We start from the raw sequence: 25,693 nt of genomic DNA on the forward strand, positions 1-25,693 counted from the left end.
AAAGTGCGCGCCGTGACAAAGATGAAGATAAAGCGCAAGCAATCAGCTTTAAACGCTGCTAAACTGATTTTGAAGACGAATCGCTTGCTATTTAACCGTTGATTTAATTCACATATAAAATTTTATTCTCCTTCCAAAATTCGTGCGAGTGATTTCGGAAATGCCTATTTGCTAGTATTGTATATCTGTTAATGACTGTACCAATTTTGATCAAGATCGGATGCCTATATGATTATAGCTCCCATAGGAGCGATCGGTCAAAAACTTGTATGAATAACTTCGTTACTTTTCACACGATTGCCCTAAACTTTAATATTTATTGGTTAAATGAAGCTGACAATGATTGAGCCAGATTTGATCAAAATCGGATAACAATTTTATATTAATACACCTAGCACTCGATTTACACGATTGATCGGCTACTTTTTTTATTTTGTAACTGAAAGACACTTATTAGCAGACAACGAAAAAGTGTCAATAGTTATTTGCGAGCTATGGTCAAAACTAACTTGAGTGTATATATAACTTAAAGAAAACAATTTTATAAAAAAAAAAAAATTGTATGCATTACTGTGCAAAAGTGAAATCGTGTAAAAAAAGTACCGTGAAAATCAAGGTGTTTTTTTTTTGCCTTTTTGCAAGGGAATAATAAAAATATGAAATTGACGCGTAATCCAACATTTATCACATTAGATAATATCCAAAAGTGTGGACTTTTTTATACCGAAACATTTAAACATTTATCAGGGTCGAAGCTTATTAGTATGGTAGTAAGATGCCACAAACAAGATCGATCCGGATAGCCTAAAAAGCAATCAGCGATAGAAATACAGTCCATAATCAAATCAAACCGTCTAATCAAAAATGTGGTAGTGAAGCAAACAGCAGCTTGGGCGCATTGATTCGTGGAAAACGCAAACTCTACGAGATGTACATTTTGCAATCTACGTGAAATTTGTTACGGAAACATTGATAAAACGACAGCTTTCTGCGTTCAAGGCTTTAATTTATAACAATTCTGAAAAGGCAGAACATATACTCACAGAATGTCCAAAATATACCTCAATGAGAAAAAAATACCTTCCCACTAACCCCTGCGATGTGCTTACTCCTAATAACTCAAACGTCCTATGCATAAAAATTTTTTTTACTTGAAATAGATCTTTATCAATCTTATATAACCCCAAAAAGTAAAAACATATCTATACTATATTACTATACTAAACTCACCCAAATACCCATTAAAAAATAAAAATGTTAGACAATTGTGTGTGGTGTGACACCATCTGTAGATACATTAATAAGTATACTAAACCATAAAATAAAATAATTTATCTTAAGGCCTAGGAGCTATAGCTAATCCCAGGGTTCAACGCAATTTGTAATTGCGATTCAATCGTAGTATAAATAAATAAATAAAAAGAGCAGAACATGAGCAGGCAAACTCAAAGGAATTTGGCGCAAACGCTTTGTGAGTTTCTTGACATCGGCGTCGGTGAAAAAGACAAAAAATGATTTAGCGGCAAAAACTGTTGATGGGTCAAATGCAACAGTTCTGGAGCAGCGATTAGTTATACAGGAACAAATTGAAATGTGGATACAGCATACGTAGACTTCAGGCGTAAAGTTTGCGAAAAGGAGACAAAACTTATAAACAACAAGCGGATACCATCAGAGGCAGATAGCAACCCAACTGCAAACTCAGAGATAGACTGTTAACTACTAGTTATAGTATGTCCAATGAAATACCTATAGTTCAAAGAGAACTAGAACTTCTTCAAGCGGAAGAAGAAGCACTTGTAAGTTAGAAAAATGTTCTGAAAACCAAAGTCGCACTAACAGATTGCTCTTCCCCCATGTCCGAACGATTTGAAATATCTGTGCGAAATAAGCGAGCTTCAATGTGGGTTCGTTCGCAATCTGAAGAGTGTCAGAATAATTTGGATGAAACCAATAATCCGATCATGGCAACAAGAGCCATAAACCTGATACTGGCGCGGCAGAGCTTAAACAGTAAACACCTGCAGTTTGATGGTTCATCAGCGTTGAATTGGACACACTTCATCGAAGAGTTCAATGCTAAGAGCAAACATTGTGGATTCTCCAAGAAGGAAGATGTTCAACGACTATCAAAAGCTCTAAAGGGAGGTTCCAAGAAAAAGGTTTCTTTGCTACTAATCTCTGCAAAAGATCCGGATAAAATCATATCGATCTTAGATAAAGCGTACGTTGGAGCCGAAAATATTGCACTAGAGTTGATGTCAAGAGCGTGCCAAGTAAAGCCAGTCAATAATATCGACAATTTCGAAGAATTCAACAATACTGTTGAAAACATAAGTTCTGCTTTGGAATTCGGTTAATCGACACACAACGATTACTATAGGGTGGCCCATTTATAAATTGGAATTTGATTTTGTTATGAAAAAAAAAACGGGTGAATATTTTTTAAAGGTTAAACATTTATTTGAAAGGTATATTTATGTCATTTATTTATGAAAAATAATTTCGGTCAAATGTCCACCACGACTGGCTTGGCAATAGCCCATTCGATTAACCCAATTTTTGAGTACATTTTCGATTGTGTGTGGCTCTATTTTAGCAATAGCTGCATGAATTTCGGTCTTGAGGTCTTGAATTATTTCTGGATTGTTTGCATAACATTTATCTTTCACCGCTCCCCACAGAAAATAGTCCAATGGCGTCAAATCGCAGCTCCGCGGAGGCCAAGTCACATCACCATTTTTGCTGATTATGCGATTTTCGAAGATTGGACGAAGAATTTCGATTGTGGCATACGCTGTGTGGCACGTAGCGCCGTCTTGTTGAACCCAAATGTTGTCCATATCCATTCCTTCAATTTCAGTAAAAAACCAGTCAGTTAACATTGCGCGATAGCGCTCACCATTGACGGTTACGGTGGCTCCTTCATCATTTTCGAAGAACAGTCACCAGTCACCAAACAGTAACTCGTTGTGGGTGCATTGGCTTTTCTACGACGACATGTGGATTTTCTGTGCCCCAGATACGACAATTTTGCTTGTTAACATAACCACCGAGATGAAAATGTGCTTCGTTCGAAAAGATGATTTTTCGATAAAATTCATCATCTTCAATTAAACGATCTTCAGCCCAATTTGCGAAGTTTAGACGGTTCGGATGGTCAATAGGCTTTAAATGATGCACCAATTGAACTTTATATGGCTTCATTGCAAGGTCTTTTCGCACAATTCGCATCAGAGAAGTGCGTGAAATGTCCAATTGTTGTGAACGGTGCCGAGTTGGTGTTGATGGCTGTTCACGCACACTTTCAGCCACAGCAGCAATATTTTCGGTTAAGCGCACTAGACGAGTACGTTCTCGAATTGGTTTATCCACTAACATTCCAGTATTATGAACACGCTTCACGAATTGATCCACAAATTGAGTTGTAGCCACATTTTTTTTACCAAACTTTTTTTTTAAAATTTCGCACTGTTTGAGTAGAAGACTCACCACTTTGGAAATAAGTTTTTAATACTTCCCAACTTTCTTCGAGCGAATAGCGTTTATTTATGGCGTCACGGATGACATTTGACGTTTGACTGTCATGCAAACCGTGATTCAAATTAGAAACACTAGATGGACCACCCTGTACCTATGATGATCGGAAAACTGTCCGAAAACTATTTTCGAGAATGGGGCGCATATCTACGAAATGCAAACGTGCGCGCTTCATGCTGTACATTTGACAAGCTATCTGAGTGGGCACAAAAATAACATCAATTAATCAGAAGTCGTCATTCGCAGAGCAATTTAAAGTAACCCAATCCCAACAACTCGAAATAGAGGCGGTAAACCAACCAAAGCCAAAAGCAATGTGCTTTATTTGCAGCGTAATCGTAACAAAGCGTGTTACAGTTGTTTAAAATTCCATAAAAGCCAATGCAGTGAAAGACAAGCCTACAAACTTGACAATTGTGAGAAGTTTCACAACCCATTACTGCACAAGAGACCCATTCAAGTAAATCTAGCAGCCACCGTATACGTCACAGGATGCGTATCTTGGCATAAAGGGTTAGGCAAACACATTTTGTTTTACTTGGACAGGTGGTGGCTACAGATATAAGGCAGATGCACAATCGGCAACCATTAATATCAGTGAAAAAACGGTCCGAAACGATCTAAAAATACCAACACAACAACTTGACTATAAGAAGTTAACAAAATTTGTACCAAAAATTATGGTAGACTACACGAAGTTGCAGGATAGGCAACCCATGGTAATTATCTATACCGCACAAGCCGTTATAGATGGCAATGAGGCCATCGGCCATTGTTATCTAAAACCATATTAAACTGGACCAGCACAAACCAATCTACAAGCATCACATTTTACTTGCTGTGAAATAGAAGAAATTAACCAAAAGGGTAATTCCTACGAACATGGATTGCCATGGAAATCGGATGACATAAAACTACCGGAAACCAGGTCAATGGCTTTTCAACGACTCAAATGTCTTGAGCGAAAGCTTTTGAGAGACAAAGCTACCGCAGAAGCATATACACTGGCGGTCATGAAAACCGCACCACTTGAAAATTTCATGTTTTTTTGGAATCGTTCAGATAAAAACCAGAGGGCCGGGGCTAACTTCGACCGCGTCAAAGTTTGTATACCCTTGCAACTTTTTTGGTAACTTTTTCCTTACCTATAGCCATCAAAGTGGAAAAACGTTTAAGCTAAAAAGGCTAATGTGTCCGAAAGAACGGCATACAATCTTAGCATAGGAAATAACGAAGATATTGACCAAAGTCACTGTTTTCCACCTATCGTTCCTATGGGAGCTATATGATATAGTCCCTCGATGTTGATCACCAATATTAAATTTCATGACAACAGCTCATAAAATAACGAAGTTATTGAGAAAAGTCACTGTTATTCACTATATCATATAGCTCCCATACAAACGGCGTGACTTTGGCGTTTGTATGGGAGCTATATGATATAGTGGATAACAGTGACTTTTCTCAATAACTTCGTTATTTACACAATATCGAATCAATATCGAAATTAAATTTCGCCAAAATGTATGTAACAGGCAAAAGAAAGCATCTCCGACCCCACAAAGTATATATATTCTTGATCAGGATCGACAACCGAGTCGATCTAGCCATGTCCGGCTGTCCGTCCGTCCGTCCATCTGTCCGTATGAACACCTAGATCTCGGAGACGGTAAGAGCTAGAGCCACCAAATTTGGTATGTAGACTCGTGTAGTATGTAGAGTGATCAAGTTTATTTCAAATTTTTGCCACGCTCCTTTCCGCCCCCGCAATTTAAAAAAAGCGTTTATCTCAAAAACTATTCTAGCTAGAGACACCATATTTGGTATGTATAAAATTTTGCCACGCCCTTTTCACGCCCGTAATTTGAAAAACTTGATTATCTCCCGTATTTTTTTACCTTATGCAATCAAATTTGGCACACTTCAATTTAATACTAATATCTAGCATAATACCAAATTTGATAAAAATCGGAAAAAAACAGTCGAGTTATGCATATAAACGTTTTTCCATAAGGCCGGAGTTGTCCGTTGGCTGGTGGGGGCGCTAGGGTTCTCGTATGATTGAGTGAGCGAGATACTAAGATATGCTTGTAAAAAGCATGTGAAAATGCATTTGTTTAATAAAGTTGAAATATTTGCTTTACTGGTGTATGGTATACCTAAGTCGGCGAGACGACTTACTTACTTCATTTTAAAAGTAATGTTAAATGAAAATAAAAAAAATACTAATAGGTTGTCACGCCCCCTTTAGCATGTATAACTGCCATTATTAGCGACGGCATTGAATCAACAAGGATTCGCAGATTATTATCCTCGGTAATAACGTTGTCCCAAACATTTTCCAAGGACGAAATCAGCTGCAAGTTATTTTGTGGTTTCTGGTCTGTCACTTTTCGGCTAAATGCGGGAGCAGTCGTAGCAGACATTCGCGAAATGTTGAATCAGGTGTGCATTACAGAATGTGATACTGCAGCACGATGTTTCTTATGGAGAGATCTTGACCAAAAAAGGGAGCCAATATTTGAAATGAAAGAAATGTTGTTTTTAAACTACTTGCTCACCATTTTTGGTTCAAATTGTTTAAAATTACAATACTAGCAAATTTAAAGATGAACAACCCGTCGCAGTAATAGCTATAGTGGAAAATCATTATGTAGATGATTATCTCGATTCCAAACCTACTGCGTATGAAGTCATAAACATCATTAAAGCAATCACGAAAATACACTCAAAGGCTGGATTTGAATTGAGTCAATTCATATCAAACAGCGACGAAGTGATGCAATCCATTACCAAAATACAATCCATTCTCAGAGCAAACAAGTCTACAGCAATGATAGGGGAAAAAATGGACGTACAACAAAAGATACTAGGAGTATTGTGGGACGCAAAATGCGACTTCTTCACGTACTCCACTATGGTAATGCATAAAGTTACAGATGATCTGCTTTCTAGCAAAGTTTCACCAACAAAGCGGAATGTATTGTCAGTAGTTAATTCGTTATATGACCCATTGGACTCATGACACCAGTCACAATTAAAGGACGAATCCTTATGCGAGATGTATGGGAGTCTGGAATCGGCTGGGATGACCAAATCAAGGGAGATCTAATAAACAAATGGCGAAATTGGATAAAGGGATTAATATCAATTGAGGGCACCAAAATTCCAAGGTGTTGTAGCTCTAATCTGAACAATGTCGACCGCGTTGAAATTCACATATTTAATGACGCAAGTGCAAAAGCACATTCTGTAGTTGCCTATATCAGATGCAGCTACGTTAAGGAGGATAAATGTCAATTTGATGTGTCACTGATTGCATCTAAGGCAAGAGTTTCTCCAATCAAACATATAACTATTCCTAAGCTGAAAACGATGGCCGAATTACAAATCAATATAAATCAACGATACTTTTGTACAGATTCACGTACGGTTCTTACCTGGATTAAAATCTATAAACGTATGGACGTTTTTGTCAACAAATAAAAACATCGCTGACGTCATAACGCGTGACAACATGTCAGAGCAAAAACTTCATTGGTGGTTTACCGGACCCGAATTTCTTCAAAGATCCGAATCCACTTGGGATCTTAAAAACCCATTATAGAATAATTCGACCAAACAGAGGTCGTAATGGTATGGAGATGGAGATGGAGAGATGGAACACCCAATAAAGATACTTCTACAAAGAATTTCCGGATACAATGAATTGATTTGCAGTACTGCCTGGATTGGGAGATACATAAATAACTTAACGAAACGGTTAAAAGGTATTCGAAAATTGAATGAGTTAAGTGTCGACGAAATTGAATGGGCGGAAACTGTCTGGTGGAAGTTTGTACTGCAACAACTATTTCAGGACGATCTAATCAGCCTAAAAACCGGAAAGCCTTCTTCAAAATTGAGGTTGTCCAAATATTGTGTATACCTGGATGACAATGGCATAATGCTGGGATAGCAGAATAGAACGTGCAAAAGAGGTATCGACATATACCAAAACCCCAGTTGTTCTCGATGGCAAACATACCTTTACTCGGATAAAATTCATGTCGACGCACAACATGTCGGAACACAGGGAGTAGTACATCAGTTCAGGAAGGCATACTGGATGGCAAAATTGAATAGGATCATCAGAACGACGATCAACGCTTGTGTTTGGTGTAAACGCAAAAAGGCAAAACCACAAACACCAAAAATGGGATTTCTGCCATTTGACCCACAAAAAACCATTTACAGCAACAGGCATCGATTACTACGGTCCATTTTACACCAAAGCAGAAAGAGAACTTGGATGAGTGTGCCGTGAAAGAGTATATGGAAAGTATTAAAATAATTTGGAATTTCATTCCAGCAAATGCACCAAATTTAGAAGGCTGCTGGGAGCGACTAGTAGGCTGTGTCAAACGGGCAATTGAACCGGTTTTAACAGTAAACGCAAATCCCAGCGATGAAACGTTGCAAACAATTTTTATGGAGGCACAATATCTGGTCAACAACTTACCATATATACTGGAATCTGATGACCCCGACGACGAACTTGGTCTATTTCTAAACGATATTTGTATCCCGCAAAGCTGCACACTCCATGGACCAGGCAACTTTGCTTTCAATACGATGGAAAAACGAGCTTGGAGAATCTCGCAGTACCAGATCGACTCTTTCTGGAAACGTTTCATCAAAGAATATCTTCCCACACTTATACATCGGGAGAAATGGCATAAATATGTGGCAAACTTGGAAGTCGACGACATAGTTGTTATGAAAAACCACACCCCGCACGGCGAATGGCCGCTCGGTCGAGTTATAAAAGTTTTTCCAGGTGAAGTTGGAGTTGTACGCGTAGTCGAATTAAAGACGTCTAAAAATCCGTCTATGCAAAATAGGAGTCAAGCGCTACGATGAGAAGAATCGTGCTCAAAAAAGAGATTCCGCACTAGGGGCCGCTATGTCGTAGCTTATTAGTATGGTAGTAAAATGCCTCGATATATCTGGTAAGTTTTAAGTTTCCATTATTTCAATGTAGTCTCTTAGCTTAGCAAGATACGGCCACACTTGAAGCGTCATAAGCGTCTCAAAATATAAATAACCATCAGTTTAATATATATCTGTTAATAACTGTGCCAAATTTCATTAAGTTCGGGTGACTATATCATATAGCTTCCATAGGAACAATAGGTGTTAAGCTGATTTTTATCAATAACTGCGTTATAATCTAAGCTATTGTCATAGGCTAACAATTGACCCCAGCATTAGATGTGAGGTTAGACTATACGCTGCGAAATCGCTGCCGAATTTTAATGGTGACCACGAAGAATGCGTTTTGGAGAGAATCAGCCATAGAGGCATATCAGGCTAACAACGTATGCTATGGAAGTGAAACACATTACCAGGCAGTGATCATTTTAAAAAATAAAGTTTGTGGTGCGGCACGCGCAGTGCTTACCTCCCATAACACTGTGCTAAATTTCGATGCAATCATTGCTAGACTTGATTGCACATACGCCGATAGGACCTCTCTTCGGGTTCTCAGGCATTAAAAAAACTCTCAGGCTGGTAAAAAACTAGAAATCTTAATCGACCCTGGGGCGGCAAAGAATTATGTAAGACCCGTATAGGATTTACGAAACATAACACTTATCGACACCCCATTTACTGTGAACTCCATACACAGGCCCAGTAAAATTAAAGAAAAATGCTTCATAAGAATTTTTGGAAAGAATGCCCCATTTTCATTTTCGATACCCTTGATTCCTTTGATGCTATAATAGGCTTTGATCTGCTAACGCCGGCAGGGGTAACCCTAAACTTGCACAGCGGTAATAGTACATATGGCAATACGACAGAAGCATTACACCACCATACTTGCGATAGTGTTAATTTCACACGCATAAGACCATTTCGGTCTGCGTACATTGCCGACCGGTACCCAATGCCAAGCATCCAATGATTCCAATTAGCGAATCTTGAATCTTTTCACGACATTGGACTTAAAATCTGGGTACCACCAAATTTATCTAGCTGGCGTTCTCAGTAAAAAGCGTGAAATATGAATTTTGTCGCTTACCCTTTGGTTTAAAAAATGCAGAAAACATATTTCAGAGAGCAATCGATGATGTTCTAAGGAAACAGATCGTTTTTGGGCCTTCCTAGTTATTACAGGGCGTTTATTAAGGATTTTGCATCAATCGCAAGACCTTTAACCGACATACTGAAAGGCGAAAATGGAAAAGTAGGCAAGCACATGTCCAAAAAGTTCCCAATCGACTTTGATGAATTGCAACGTCACACCTTTGACCGCTTAAGAAACATTTTGGCATCCGAGGATGTCATACTCATGTACCCGAACTTTCAAAAACCTTTCGACCTGACAACCGACGCTTCTGCCGACGGGAGCAGTGTTGTCCCAGGGCGGGAGGCCAATAACAATGATATCCCGAATATTAAAGCAAAGTGAATCACTTTACGCCACTAATGAAAGGGAATTGTTGGCAATCGTGTGGGCTCTTGGAAAACTACAGAACTACCTGTATGGAACCAGAGAGTTGCACATTTTTACAGATCACCAACCGCTCACATTTTCCGTGTCACAAAAAAACACAAATGCGAGAATTAAAAAGTGGATGGCTTTTATTAAAGAACGTAACGCTCAAATTCAGATGGCAGATGCCTTATCAAGGCAAAATGTAAATGCCCTACAAGATGAAATTCAATCGTGTGCTGCCACCGTCCACAGTGAGCTTTCCTTGACCTACACAATCGAGACAACAGACAAGCCTGTTAATCTATTTAGAAACCAAGTAATCCTAGAAGAGGCGCGCTACAACTTGCATCGAAGACTAATTCTATTCAGCAGCAAAACTCGCCATGTGATACAGTTCACAGACAAGAACGATCTCCTTGAATCCTTAAAGCTTGTAGTGAACCGTGATGTTGTAAATGCATTCCATTGCGATCTTCCTACATTAGCCGCCTTTCAACATGAATTAGTGCGACTTTTCCCCACAACAACGTTTTGGCATTGCAAGAACATGGTTACTGATATAACCAACAAAGATGATCAGATTCAGATAGTTAACACCGAACATAATCGCGCACATAGAGCAGCGCAAGAAAATATCAAACAAATACTCCGGGAGTATTACTTCCCAAAAATGGCCAAATTAACCAATGAAATCGTCTTAAATTGCAAAGTCTGCACCACAGCTAAGTACGACCGGTCATGAAAACCGCACCACTTGAAAATTTCATGTTTTTTTGGAATCGTTCAGATAAAAACCAGAGGGCCGGGGCTAACTTCGACCGCGTCAAAGTTTGTATACCCTTGCAACTTTTTTGGTAACTTTTTCCTTACCTATAGCCATCAAAGTGGAAAAACGTTTAAGCTAAAAAGGCTAATGTGTCCGAAAGAACGGCATACAATCTTAGCATAGGAAATAACGAAGATATTGACCAAAGTCACTGTTTTCCACCTATCGTTCCTATGGGAGCTATATGATATAGTCCCTCGATGTTGATCACCAATATTAAATTTCATGACAACAGCTCAGAAAATAACGAAGTTATTGAGAAAAGTCACTGTTATTCACTATATCATATAGCTCCCATACAAACGGCGTGACTTTGGCGTTTGTATGGGAGCTATATGATATAGTGGATAACAGTGACTTTTCTCAATAACTTCGTTATTTACACAATATCGAATCAATATCGAAATTAAATTTCGCCAAAATGTATGTAACAGGCAAAAGAAAGCATCTCCGACCCCACAAAGTATATATATTCTTGATCAGGATCGACAACCGAGTCGATCTAGCCATGTCCGGCTGTCCGTCCGTCCGTCCATCTGTCCGTATGAACACCTAGATCTCGGAGACGGTAAGAGCTAGAGCCACCAAATTTGGTATGTAGACTCGTGTAGTATGTAGAGTGATCAAGTTTATTTCAAATTTTTGCCACGCTCCTTTCCGCCCCCGCAATTTAAAAAAAGCGTTTATCTCAAAAACTATTCTAGCTAGAGACACCATATTTGGTATGTATAAAATTTTGCCACGCCCTTTTCACGCCCGTAATTTGAAAAACTTGATTATCTCCCGTATTTTTTTACCTTATGCAATCAAATTTGGCACACTTCAATTTAATACTAATATCTAGCATAATACCAAATTTGATAAAAATCGGAAAAAAACAGTCGAGTTATGCATATAAACGTTTTTCCATAAGGCCGGAGTTGTCCGTTGGCTGGTGGGGGCGCTAGGGTTCTCGTATGATTGAGTGAGCGAGATACTAAGATATGCTTGTAAAAAGCATGTGAAAATGCATTTGTTTAATAAAGTTGAAATATTTGCTTTACTGGTGTATGGTATACCTAAGTCGGCGAGACGACTTACTTACTTCATTTTAAAAGTAATGTTAAATGAAAATAAAAAAAATACTAATAGGTTGTCACGCCCCCTTTAGCATGTATAACTGCCATTATTAGCGACGGCATTGAATCAACAAGGATTCGCAGAGTATCCTCGGTAATAACGTTGTCCCAAACATTTTCCAAGGACGAAATCAGCTGCAAGTTATTTTGTGGTTTCTGGTCTGTCACTTTTCGGCTAAATGCGGGAGCAGTCGTAGCAGACATTCGCGAAATGTTGAATCAGGTGTGCATTACAGAATGTGATACTGCAGCACGATGTTTCTTATGGAGAGATCTTGACCAAAAAAGGGAGCCAATATTTGAAATGAAAGAAATGTTGTTTTTAAACTACTTGCTCACCATTTTTGGTTCAAATTGTTTAAAATTACAATACTAGCAAATTTAAAGATGAACAACCCGTCGCAGTAATAGCTATAGTGGAAAATCATTATGTAGATGATTATCTCGATTCCAAACCTACTGCGTATGAAGTCATAAACATCATTAAAGCAATCACGAAAATACACTCAAAGGCTGGATTTGAATTGAGTCAATTCATATCAAACAGCGACGAAGTGATGCAATCCATTACCAAAATACAATCCATTCTCAGAGCAAACAAGTCTACAGCAATGATAGGGGAAAAAATGGACGTACAACAAAAGATACTAGGAGTATTGTGGGACGCAAAATGCGACTTCTTCACGTACTCCACTATGGTAATGCATAAAGTTACAGATGATCTGCTTTCTAGCAAAGTTTCACCAACAAAGCGGAATGTATTGTCAGTAGTTAATTCGTTATATGACCCATTGGACTCATGACACCAGTCACAATTAAAGGACGAATCCTTATGCGAGATGTATGGGAGTCTGGAATCGGCTGGGATGACCAAATCAAGGGAGATCTAATAAACAAATGGCGAAATTGGATAAAGGGATTAATATCAATTGAGGGCACCAAAATTCCAAGGTGTTGTAGCTCTAATCTGAACAATGTCGACCGCGTTGAAATTCACATATTTAATGACGCAAGTGCAAAAGCACATTCTGTAGTTGCCTATATCAGATGCAGCTACGTTAAGGAGGATAAATGTCAATTTGATGTGTCACTGATTGCATCTAAGGCAAGAGTTTCTCCAATCAAACATATAACTATTCCTAAGCTGAAAACGATGGCCGAATTACAAATCAATATAAATCAACGATACTTTTGTACAGATTCACGTACGGTTCTTACCTGGATTAAAATCTATAAACGTATGGACGTTTTTGTCGCAAATTGAATAGGTGAGAGTTGTGAAAAATCGGTAAGATCAGAGTGACGCTGGCTATCAACAAATAAAAACATCGCTGACGTCATAACGCGTGACAACATGTCAGAGCAAAAACTTCATTGGTGGTTTACCGGACCCGAATTTCTTCAAAGATCCGAATCCACTTGGGATCTTAAAAACCCATTATAGAATAATTCGACCAAACAGAGGTCGTAATGGTACTTCAAGAGATGGAACACCCAATAAAGATACTTCTACAAAGAAATTCCGGATACAATGAATTGATTTGCAGTACTGCCTGGATTGGGAGATACATAAATAACTTAACGAAACGGTTAAAAGTTATTCGAAAATTGAATGAGTTAAGTGTCGACGAAATTGAATGGGCGGAAACTGTCTGGTGGAAGTTTGTACTGCAACAACTATTTCAGGACGATCTAATCAGCCTAAAAACCGGAAAGCCTTCTTCAAAATTGAGGTTGTCCAAATATTGTGTATACCTGGATGACAATGGCATAATGCTGGGATAGCAGAATAGAACGTGCAAAAGAGGTATCGACATATACCAAAACCCCAGTTGTTCTCGATGGCAAACATACCTTTACTCGGATAAAATTCATGTCGACGCACAACATGTCGGAACACAGGGAGTAGTACATCAGTTCAGGAAGGCATACTGGATGGCAAAATTGAATAGGATCATCAGAACGACGATCAACGCTTGTGTTTGGTGTAAACGCAAAAAGGCAAAACCACAAACACCAAAAATGGGATTTCTGCCATTTGACCCACAAAAACCATTTACAGCAACAGGCATCGATTACTACGGTCCATTTTACACCAAAGCAGAAAGAGAACTTGGATGAGTGTTTTAAGTTTCCATTATTTCAATGTAGTCTCTTAGCTTAGCAAGATACGGCCACACTTGAAGCGTCATAAGCGTCTCAAAATATAAATAACCATCAGTTTAATATATATCTGTTAATAACTGTGCCAAATTTCATTAAGTTCGGGTGACTATATCATATAGCTTCCATAGGAACAATAGGTGTTAAGCTGATTTTTATCAATAACTGCGTTATAATCTAAGCTATTGTCATAGGCTAACAATTGACCCCAGCATTAGATGTGAGGTTAGACTATACGCTGCGAAATCGCTGCCGAATTTTAATGGTGACCACGAAGAATGCGTTTTGGAAAGAATCAGCCATAGAGGCATATCAGGCTAACAACGTATGCTATGGAAGTGAAACACATTACCAGGCAGTGATCATTTTAAAAAATAAAGTTTGTGGTGCGGCACGCGCAGTGCTTACCTCACATAACACTGTGCTAATTTTCGATGCAATCATTGCTAGACTTGATTGCACATACGCCGATAAAACGTCTCTGCGCGTTCTTAGACATCAATCAGAAATGGTCAGACAAGCAGACCTAGAATTAATGCAGTACTATGATGAGGTTGAGAAAAAACTCACTCTTATTACAAATAAAATTGCCATGACGCATGAGGAGCAAGCAGCCGTCATTCTTAATACAGAAATTAGGAGCGATGCTCTGCACGCCTTCATGGCAGGCCTGAGGAGGCCTATTAAGACACTAGTTATACCAGCACTGCCCAAAGATTTGCCTTCGGCTTTAGCACTAGCTCGCGAGGCTGAGAATAGCATAGAAAGGAGCATGTTTGCTGCTACGTATGCTAAAGCAATTCAAGATAGGAGCCACCCAGGGGAATATAACAAGCAAGGGAATCGCTCAATGCCCAGACAGGGAAAACATTTTGAGAAAAACCCCCATTTTACAGGAAAACAAGTCCAAAACAGACCCCAACAGGGTGAGCAGGGACGAACATCAAACAGTAAACAACTTCGAGCCCAAGACCAAGCACAACCGATGGATGTTGATCCATCAGTTTCCAAACTGAGTCAGCAGACTGCTTGGGGTAAAACCCGCGGTAGCGCCACTTACGGCGAATCTCAAAAGAGACAGAACGCATCAGAGCGTATGACTGGACAGAGTCGCCAGAATGTTAACAACATTTCTCAAAAAGACTCGGCCCAAGACCAACAATACGCGCGTATAGCAGAGGCCGCCGTCGCAGAGTCTAGCGATGAGAACGACTCCATACCGGACAATGATTTGCTAAATTTTTTAGAGAACGCTCCCAACTGCCGTTCGTCGAGCGACAGTTGGCTGGTAGAACACTAAAAATTCTAATCGACACTGGGGCGGCAAAGAATTATGTGAAACCCGTAAAGGAGTTAAGAAACATAACACTTGTCGACACCCCATTTACTGTGAACTCTATACATGGGTCCAATAAAATTAAAGAAAAATGCTCCATGAGAATTTTCGGAAAGAATGCCCCGTTTTTCATTTTAGATACCCTTGATACCCTTGATACTTTTGATGCCATAATAGGCTTCGATTTGCTAACGCAAATTTCACACGCAATGATGACATAATAGTTCCTGATAGCGTAAGAGAGGAATTTAAAAAGGTAATACTGAACAGGATCGGCGCATTTTCGACCTCTAACGAGGCATTGCCATATAACATTTCAGTTATTGCCACAATTCACACAATAGACAACCAAGAAGTGTACTCCAAGTCTTACCCATACCCTATGGGTGTAGCCGATTTTGTTAATAACGGAATCGCTCAATTGTTAAAAGACGGCATTATAAGACCATCTCGGTCTGCGTACAACAGTCCTGCATGGGTTGTTGACAAAAAAGGCTTGGACTCAAACGGTAACAAAAACAAACGACTCGTTATTGACTTTCGAAAGTTAAACGAGCGAACCATTGCCGACCGGTACCCAATGCCAAGCATTCCAATGATTCTAGCGAATCTTGGAAAGGCGAAATTTTTCACGACTCTGGACTTAAAATCTGGATACCATCAAATCTATCTAGCTGAAAAGGATCGCGCGAAAACGGCGTTCTCAGTAAACGGAGGGAAATACGAATTCTGTCGCTTACCCTTCGGTTTGAAAAATGCCGGAAGCATATTTCAGAGAGCAATCGATGATGTTCTAAGGGAACAAATCGGGAAAATATGCTACGTCTACGTGTTAATATTTTCTGAAAATGAAGCCGAGCATGTCAAACACATTGACACTGTGCTCCAGCTGCTCTGCAACGCTAACATGAGAGTTTCGAAAGAAAAGACAAAATTTTTTAAAGAAAGCGTCGAATATTTGGGTTTCATCGTCTCTAGTGACGGAACAAAAACTGACCCCGAAAAGGTCAAGGCAATTCAGGAGTACCCCGAGCCAAAGAGCCTCTATGCACTAAGATCGTTTTTGGGCCTTGCTAGTTATTACAGGGTGTTTATTAAAGATTTTGCATCAATCGCAAGACCTTTAACCGACATACTGAAAGGGGAAAATGGAAAAGTAGGCCAGCACATGTCCAAAAAGGTCCCAATTGACTTTGATGCATCGCAACGTCACGCTTTTGACCGCTTAAGAAACATTCTGGCATCAGAGGATGTCATACTCATGTACCCAAACTTCCAAAAACTTTTCGACCTCACAACCGACGCTTACCGACGGGATTGGAGCAGTGATGTCTCAGGGCGGGAGGCCAATAACAACGATATCCCGAATATTAAAGCAAAGTGAGTCACTTCACGCCAATAATGAAAGGGGGTTGGAAAATTACAGAACTACCTATATGGAACCAGAGAGTTGCACATTTTCACAGACCACCAACCGATCACATTTTCTGTGTCACAAAAAACCCAAATGCGAGAATTAAAAAGTGGATGGCATTTATTGAAGAACCTAACACTCAAATTCATTACAAGCCAGGGAAAGAAAACCTGGTGGCAGATGCCTTATCACGGCAAATTGTAGATGCCCTACAATCATGTGCTGCCACTGTCCACAGTGAGCTTTCCTTGACCTTGTGTAGGTACACAATCGAAACAACGGACGGACGGAGCCTGTTAATCTTTTTAGGAACCAAATAATCCTAAAAGAGGCGCGCTACAACTTGCCTCGGAGACTAATTCTTTTCGGCAGCAAAACTGGCCATGTGATACAATTCACAGACAAGAACGAGCTTCTTGAATCCTTAAAGCTTGTAGTAAACCGTGATGTTGTATGATCAAATCAAGATGATCAAATTCAAATAGTTAATACCAAACATAATCGCACACTTAGAGCGGCGCAAGAAAATATCAAACAAATACTTCGGGAGTATAACTTCCAAAAAATGGCCAAATTAACCAATGAAATTGTTTTTGACTGCAAAGTTTGCGCTACGACCTTCACCCAAAAATAACAAGACCTTGGACGCCCATTCTGTCTTATCCGGGCGAAAGACTGCATATTGATATATTCTCCACTGACCACAAGCTATTCCTAACTTGCGTGGACAAGTTTTCCAAATTTGCTGTTGTACAACCCTTATTATCCCGAACAATAACGGATATTACTATCCCCATATTGCAGTTAGTCAATATTTTTCCAAAAATAAAGACAATTTATTGTGACAACGAAGCATCGTTTAATTCACAGACGATTACTTCAATGTTAAAACATCAATTCGAAATAGACATAGTAAACGCACCTTCACTGCATAGCTGCTTGAATGGACAAGTGGAACGATTCCACACTACATTGCTAGAGATAGCCAGATGCATGAAAATTTATAAACCCAAATCATAGTAAGAGCGGCAATAGAATATAATAAAACAGTCCATTCGGTTACAGAAGAAAAGCCAATTAACGTTATTCATGCACAACACACTGATTTGCCGGAAAATATTAAAGGTAGAATAAACAAAGCCCAGCAAGATCAACTCAAAAGATGCAACCCAGAAGATGCAAAATACGTAAGTGACAAGGTATTCATTAAGAATAATAAAAGGTTGGGAAACAAACTATCCCCATTGTGTTCTGAGGGACGCGTAGTAATTTTGGTCAAGTTTCTATAATTCCTACATTAAACTAAACAGTAACTATAGTCCCTCTTTACATTACCCACAGGTTAATCACGATAATACTGTCAGTTCTAGCCGCAGCAGGGACACTCATTACCGACTACTCCAATGCAAATTACATTCCCGTGCTAGGCGTCAATGTTTTAATATGGGAACAACGCAGCTATGTAAGACACTCGACTAACCTGACTGAATTCACGAAAATCATAGACGATACGATAAAACTGGCTGAATTATTTCCCTTGACGAACATGCGAAAATTTATAGAAGTAGACATAAAACATGTTAAAAATCTTTTGTCCGAGATAGCAAGTCTAGATTTTTTGGGCACAGCGCTAAAGGTTGTGGCAGGAACGCCTGATGCGGCAGGTTTGGAAAGAATTAAAATAACAGAAGCACAGTTAATTCAATCTAACAAATCTAATATAATAAACCCAGCCATTTTTGATCAAGAAGATTTAAAATCTATTTTTACCGAACAGTTCACAACAGTCTCCATAGTTAATTTAATGGCTGTGTCCAACATTAAAATATTTCAGTCCAATAGCACCATACATATAATTATAGATTACCCTAGAATTAAACTTTTATGTAAGAAGGTCATTATTTTCCCTGTGATACATGGGGACACCATACTACAGATACACGACAACATAGTGGCAGAATGCGACGACGGAGTGAAGGCGGTCACAGAATGCGTTACCAACAATCACGCAACATTTTGCAAACTGGCTAAGCATGACACATGCGCTCGCGGACTACATTCAGGGCAATCTGCTATATGTCGCACGCAGCCCAGTCACCTGGAGCCCATTACAAGGGTTGACGAGGGGATAATTATTGCCAACACGCGTGCGAGTATCAGCGTAGATGATGGCCCTAGCAAGGTTCCTGGCATCCCAGCTTCCTTTTTGCTACATATAACATAGCGAATGAATGAACTCAACCTAAACGCCATCCAGGAGTTGAATGATGATATGATATCCAACGGATCGCCCAAGGTTTGGTTCGCGATCGGAGTACTTGTAAGCTTCTTGCTCTGTAGCCTCGTTGTAGCTGGCTACTGCAGGTACCAGAGGAAGTCAGCTGCTAAACTGCAAAAATTCGTCCAAGAGTCATGCATCACCGAGGACGGCAATGAACTTAGAAGGGGAGAAGTTCACAAACAATCTAGCGAACTGCCCCTGCACTAAGTCTTAGAAGAATCTGTGCAGCTGCAACGTCGATGTGACGAATTCCACATAAGCATAAATACGCTGACACAGCGTCTGGCCAAGAGCTCATAGCATGACCATACGCCTTACATATTTACTTCTTATGTATTTAGCTTTAGATTCATATTCCCACTTATGTATTTAGCTTTAGATTCATATTCCTATTTATGTACTTAGGTTTAGTTCTCTTTTATTTCCTTCAATATATTCAGTTTTTGTATAACCCTTTAACAATAAAGAAGCATAACTCCGGCACTTAGCCGAAACATAATTTATCATATCTAATATATTGCTGATCCACAAGGACGGTGATTCAGATACCTAATCGTATCTCATCCTAATCAACATAAATCAATCCATAAACTGGACCCCACCAACGGCAACCCATAACAGGAACCAGTGGACATATTCAACATTATAACTGGCGCCCAACCGGAATTGGATTACCATCTAAGAATCCACACCCTACCAACATGTAAGTGACTGTTCGGAAAAAATAATATATAAATTTAAAACCAAACAAATATAAAAATATAACTAATTTGCTTTGAATTTATTTGCATTGAATTTAATTGTGAGTTTGAATGTGTGCGGTTATATTGTTAGATTGAATTCGCCAAGACACTGTGTTAAACAACTGCCAATGAGTTGGTCCTATAGGGACATTAAAAAAGAATCTGATAGCGACGAAGATATTATAGTACAATCTAGGCCTCAGGCACTCGATCAAACAGAAATGGATCCACAAACGTTAAAAGTTATAATAGAGAGCGCAGTCAGCACCGCGCTTAACGCACAAGAACAACGCATAAGAGGCGAGATACATGCCGAACTCGAACATCTGAGAAACCAAGTAAACTCATTTAGAATTGAAGCGCCCCAGGTACAGGTGTACGAAAGCGTAACAATTGACCCCAGCATTAGATGTGAGGTTAGACTCGACGCTGCGAAATCGGTGCCGAATTTTAATGGTGACCATGAAGAATATGTGTCTTGGAGACAATCAGCCATAGAGGCATATCAAGCCTACAAGGGATACTATGGGAGTGAAACACATTACCAGGCAGTGATCATTTTAAAAAATAAAGTTTGTGGTGCGGCACGCGCAGTGCTTACCTCCCATAACACTGTGCTAAATTTCGATGCAATCATTGCTAGACTTGATTGCACATACGATAAAACGTCTCTGCGCGTTCTTAGACATCAATCAGAAATGGTCAGACAAGCAGACCTAGAATTAATGCAGTACTATGATGAGGTTGAGAAAAAACTCACTCTTATTACAAATAAAATTGCCATGACGCATGAGGAGCAAGCAGCCGTCATTCTTAATACAGAAATTAGGAGCGATGCTCTGCACGCCTTCATGGCAGGCCTGAGGAGGCCTATTAAGACACTAGTTATACCAGCACTGCCCAAAGATTTGCCTTCGGCTTTAGCACTAGCTCGCGAGGCTGAGAATAGCATAGAAAGGAGCATGTTTGCTGCTACGTATGCTAAAGCAATTCAAGATAGGAGCCACCCAGGGGAATATAACAAGCAAGGGAATCGCTCAATGCCCAGACAGGGAAAACATTTTGAGAAAAACCCCCATTTTACAGGAAAACAAGTCCAAAACAGACCCCAACAGGGTGAGCAGGGACGAACATCAAACAGTAAACAACTTCGAGCCCAAGACCAAGCACAACCGATGGATGTTGATCCATCAGTTTCCAAACTGAGTCAGCAGACTGCTTGGGGTAAAACCCGCGGTAGCGCCACTTACGGCGAATCTCAAAAGAGACAGAACGCATCAGAGCGTATGACTGGACAGAGTCGCCAGAATGTTAACAACATTTCTCAAAAAGACTCGGCCCAAGACCAACAATACGCGCGTATAGCAGAGGCCGCCGTCGCAGAGTCTAGCGATGAGAACGACTCCATACCGGACAATGATTTGCTAAATTTTTTAGAGAACGCTCCCAACTGCCGTTCGTCGAGCGACAGTTGGCTGGTAGAACACTAAAAATTCTAATCGACACTGGGGCGGCAAAGAATTATGTGAAACCCGTAAAGGAGTTAAGAAACATAACACTTGTCGACACCCCATTTACTGTGAACTCTATACATGGGTCCAATAAAATTAAAGAAAAATGCTCCATGAGAATTTTCGGAAAGAATGCCCCGTTTTTCATTTTAGATACCCTTGATACCCTTGATACTTTTGATGCCATAATAGGCTTCGATTTGCTAACGCAAATTTCACACGCAATGATGACATAATAGTTCCTGATAGCGTAAGAGAGGAATTTAAAAAGGTAATACTGAACAGGATCGGCGCATTTTCGACCTCTAACGAGGCATTGCCATATAACATTTCAGTTATTGCCACAATTCACACAATAGACAACCAAGAAGTGTACTCCAAGTCTTACCCATACCCTATGGGTGTAGCCGATTTTGTTAATAACGGAATCGCTCAATTGTTAAAAGACGGCATTATAAGACCATCTCGGTCTGCGTACAACAGTCCTGCATGGGTTGTTGACAAAAAAGGCTTGGACTCAAACGGTAACAAAAACAAACGACTCGTTATTGACTTTCGAAAGTTAAACGAGCGAACCATTGCCGACCGGTACCCAATGCCAAGCATTCCAATGATTCTAGCGAATCTTGGAAAGGCGAAATTTTTCACGACTCTGGACTTAAAATCTGGATACCATCAAATCTATCTAGCTGAAAAGGATCGCGCGAAAACGGCGTTCTCAGTAAACGGAGGGAAATACGAATTCTGTCGCTTACCCTTCGGTTTGAAAAATGCCGGAAGCATATTTCAGAGAGCAATCGATGATGTTCTAAGGGAACAAATCGGGAAAATATGCTACGTCTACGTGTTAATATTTTCTGAAAATGAAGCCGAGCATGTCAAACACATTGACACTGTGCTCCAGCTGCTCTGCAACGCTAACATGAGAGTTTCGAAAGAAAAGACAAAATTTTTTAAAGAAAGCGTCGAATATTTGGGTTTCATCGTCTCTAGTGACGGAACAAAAACTGACCCCGAAAAGGTCAAGGCAATTCAGGAGTACCCCGAGCCAAAGAGCCTCTATGCACTAAGATCGTTTTTGGGCCTTGCTAGTTATTACAGGGTGTTTATTAAAGATTTTGCATCAATCGCAAGACCTTTAACCGACATACTGAAAGGGGAAAATGGAAAAGTAGGCCAGCACATGTCCAAAAAGGTCCCAATTGACTTTGATGCATCGCAACGTCACGCTTTTGACCGCTTAAGAAACATTCTGGCATCAGAGGATGTCATACTCATGTACCCAAACTTCCAAAAACTTTTCGACCTCACAACCGACGCTTACCGACGGGATTGGAGCAGTGATGTCTCAGGGCGGGAGGCCAATAACAACGATATCCCGAATATTAAAGCAAAGTGAGTCACTTCACGCCAATAATGAAAGGGGGTTGGAAAATTACAGAACTACCTATATGGAACCAGAGAGTTGCACATTTTCACAGACCACCAACCGATCACATTTTCTGTGTCACAAAAAACACAAATGCGAGAATTAAAAAGTGGATGGCATTTATTGAAGAACCTAACACTCAAATTCATTACAAGCCAGGGAAAGAAAACCTGGTGGCAGATGCCTTATCACGGCAAATTGTAGATGCCCTACAATCATGTGCTGCCACTGTCCACAGTGAGCTTTCCTTGACCTTGTGTAGGTACACAATCGAAACAACGGACGGACGGAGCCTGTTAATCTTTTTAGGAACCAAATAATCCTAAAAGAGGCGCGCTACAACTTGCCTCGGAGACTAATTCTTTTCGGCAGCAAAACTGGCCATGTGATACAATTCACAGACAAGAACGAGCTTCTTGAATCCTTAAAGCTTGTAGTAAACCGTGATGTTGTATGATCAAATCAAGATGATCAAATTCAAATAGTTAATACCAAACATAATCGCACACTTAGAGCGGCGCAAGAAAATATCAAACAAATACTTCGGGAGTATAACTTCCAAAAAATGGCCAAATTAACCAATGAAATTGTTTTTGACTGCAAAGTTTGCGCTACGACCTTCACCCAAAAATAACAAGACCTTGGACGCCCATTCTGTCTTATCCGGGCGAAAGACTGCATATTGATATATTCTCCACTGACCACAAGCTATTCCTAACTTGCGTGGACAAGTTTTCCAAATTTGCTGTTGTACAACCCTTATTATCCCGAACAATAACGGATATTACTATCCCCATATTGCAGTTAGTCAATATTTTTCCAAAAATAAAGACAATTTATTGTGACAACGAAGCATCGTTTAATTCACAGACGATTACTTCAATGTTAAAACATCAATTCGAAATAGACATAGTAAACGCACCTTCACTGCATAGCTGCTTGAATGGACAAGTGGAACGATTCCACACTACATTGCTAGAGATAGCCAGATGCATGAAAATTTATAAACCCAAATCATAGTAAGAGCGGCAATAGAATATAATAAAACAGTCCATTCGGTTACAGAAGAAAAGCCAATTAACGTTATTCATGCACAACACACTGATTTGCCGGAAAATATTAAAGGTAGAATAAACAAAGCCCAGCAAGATCAACTCAAAAGATGCAACCCAGAAGATGCAAAATACGTAAGTGACAAGGTATTCATTAAGAATAATAAAAGGTTGGGAAACAAACTATCCCCATTGTGTTCTGAGGGACGCGTAGTAATTTTGGTCAAGTTTCTATAATTCCTACATTAAACTAAACAGTAACTATAGTCCCTCTTTACATTACCCACAGGTTAATCACGATAATACTGTCAGTTCTAGCCGCAGCAGGGACACTCATTACCGACTACTCCAATGCAAATTACATTCCCGTGCTAGGCGTCAATGTTTTAATATGGGAACAACGCAGCTATGTAAGACACTCGACTAACCTGACTGAATTCACGAAAATCATAGACGATACGATAAAACTGGCTGAATTATTTCCCTTGACGAACATGCGAAAATTTATAGAAGTAGACATAAAACATGTTAAAAATCTTTTGTCCGAGATAGCAAGTCTAGATTTTTTGGGCACAGCGCTAAAGGTTGTGGCAGGAACGCCTGATGCGGCAGGTTTGGAAAGAATTAAAATAACAGAAGCACAGTTAATTCAATCTAACAAATCTAATATAATAAACCCAGCCATTTTTGATCAAGAAGATTTAAAATCTATTTTTACCGAACAGTTCACAACAGTCTCCATAGTTAATTTAATGGCTGTGTCCAACATTAAAATATTTCAGTCCAATAGCACCATACATATAATTATAGATTACCCTAGAATTAAACTTTTATGTAAGAAGGTCATTATTTTCCCTGTGATACATGGGGACACCATACTACAGATACACGACAACATAGTGGCAGAATGCGACGACGGAGTGAAGGCGGTCACAGAATGCGTTACCAACAATCACGCAACATTTTGCAAACTGGCTAAGCATGACACATGCGCTCGCGGACTACATTCAGGGCAATCTGCTATATGTCGCACGCAGCCCAGTCACCTGGAGCCCATTACAAGGGTTGACGAGGGGATAATTATTGCCAACACGCGTGCGAGTATCAGCGTAGATGATGGCCCTAGCAAGGTTCCTGGCATCCCAGCTTCCTTTTTGCTACATATAACATAGCGAATGAATGAACTCAACCTAAACGCCATCCAGGAGTTGAATGATGATATGATATCCAACGGATCGCCCAAGGTTTGGTTCGCGATCGGAGTACTTGTAAGCTTCTTGCTCTGTAGCCTCGTTGTAGCTGGCTACTGCAGGTACCAGAGGAAGTCAGCTGCTAAACTGCAAAAATTCGTCCAAGAGTCATGCATCACCGAGGACGGCAATGAACTTAGAAGGGGAGAAGTTCACAAACAATCTAGCGAACTGCCCCTGCACTAAGTCTTAGAAGAATCTGTGCAGCTGCAACGTCGATGTGACGAATTCCACATAAACATAAATACGCTGGCACAGCATCTGACCAAGAGCCCATATCATGACCATATGCCTTGCATATTTACTTCTTATGTATTTAGCGTTAGATTCACATTCCCACTTATGTACTTGGGTTTAGTTCTCTATTATTTCCTTCAATATATTCAGTTTTGTGCTTAAACAATAAAAAAACATTACTCCGGCACTTGGCCGTAATCACATTTAATAATCTTTGATATATTGGTAAGCCACAAGGACAGTAATCCTCATATTTAATTGTATCTCACCCTAATCTACCTAAATCATCTCCTGAGTTGGATCCTATCAGCG

General features: G+C 39.8%; 1 protein-coding gene across 6 annotated transcripts in view; it reads right to left on the reverse strand.

Annotated features, from left to right (window-relative positions):
- Positions 1-25,693, reverse strand: part of LOC111519113 (ubiquitin carboxyl-terminal hydrolase CYLD) — a 294,944-nt gene that overhangs the window by 267,407 nt on the left and 1,844 nt on the right. The gene's annotated exons all lie outside the window — the stretch shown is intronic.

The sequence above is a fragment of the Drosophila willistoni genome, unplaced genomic scaffold (assembly GCF_018902025.1).
Source record: "Drosophila willistoni isolate 14030-0811.24 unplaced genomic scaffold, UCI_dwil_1.1 Seg169, whole genome shotgun sequence".
NCBI lineage: Eukaryota > Metazoa > Arthropoda > Insecta > Diptera > Drosophilidae > Drosophila > Drosophila willistoni.